The following is a 1,061-nucleotide window of genomic DNA, read 5'->3' as shown; positions in this document are numbered from 1 at the left end:
AGGATCCTCTTTGTTGATTGTCTTGTAAAGCCACATTTGGATTTGAATAGGAGAAATTAGGATGGTCTCTCCATGAAGGGTTGTAAGTATTAGAATAAGCTCTTTGCCCTTGCCTCCCACCATAGGATTGTTTTCCATTGTAGATAGCATTTACTTGTTCAAACTTAATAGGACAATTGCTTTCTACATACATAGGTGAGTCACAAAAAGTACAAGAATAAGGGACAAGTGCTTGAGAAGTACTTACATTGCTCACTTGAGATATTTGTGGAGCCAACATTCTCCCAATCTTAGTAGCTAGCAAGTCCATATATGAATCATTAAGAATTGAGGAACCTACCATATTCACATTTCTCTTTTCCCTTGTAGAGTATTGAGCACCACTTGAAGCCATCTTGTCAATTAGTTCCCAAGCCTTTAAGGAAGTGAGGTCAATCAAGCATCCACCACTAGCGGCATCAATGTTAACTTTGTCTCTTGGAATTAAGCCCTCATAAAAATATTGGACTAAATTCTCACTAGAAATTTGATGGTGTGGGCATTTAGCCAAAAGGCCTTGGAATCTAGTCCAATACTCATAGAGACTCTCATCCTCTCCTTGTTGGACCCCATAGATTTGCTTCCTCAAATTGGTGACCTTGGAATTTGGAAAGAATTTATCTAAGAAGAGTCTTCTTAGCTCGGCCCATGTGCTTACTTTCACATAAGAAGGGTAGTTGAAATACCACTCCTTTGCTAAACCTTCAAGAGAAAATACAAAAGCCTTAGCTTGAACATCATCAACATTTACATGCATAGGCTTCATAGTATCACAAACCAATAGGAGAGTATGCAAAAACCTATGGCAATCCTCTCCCGGTAACCCATAAAATTTAGGCAATGCATTAATCAATGAGGATTTAATTTCAAATTGAACATTAGTAGGAGGAACATATAAGCCATAAGGATTATCATGCCAATTAGGTTGAGTTAATTGCCTAATGCTCCTCTCCTCTCCAGGGTTATGCAAGCCTTCAAATTCATTATTAACATGGCCATCATCATGCAAATTCTCATTCCCA

The 1,061-nt window shown here is 38.2% G+C and overlaps 1 non-coding gene across 1 annotated transcript; it reads left to right on the top strand.

Annotated features, from left to right (window-relative positions):
* Nucleotides 1-524: 524 nt before the first annotated feature.
* Nucleotides 525-631, top strand: LOC129294028 (small nucleolar RNA R71). The gene has a single exon (XR_008589269.1). It is a non-coding gene; the product is annotated as a small nucleolar RNA R71 (small nucleolar RNA).
* Nucleotides 632-1,061: the final 430 nt, after the last annotated feature.

This window comes from Prosopis cineraria, unplaced genomic scaffold, assembly GCF_029017545.1.
Source record: "Prosopis cineraria cultivar Desert tree isolate PC_DT_omini unplaced genomic scaffold, ASM2901754v1 PC14, whole genome shotgun sequence".
In the NCBI taxonomy this organism is placed as follows: Eukaryota; Viridiplantae; Streptophyta; class Magnoliopsida; order Fabales; family Fabaceae; genus Prosopis; species Prosopis cineraria.
The sequence above is the reverse complement of the archived record's forward strand: the minus strand, read 5'-3'. Positions and strand labels throughout refer to the sequence as shown.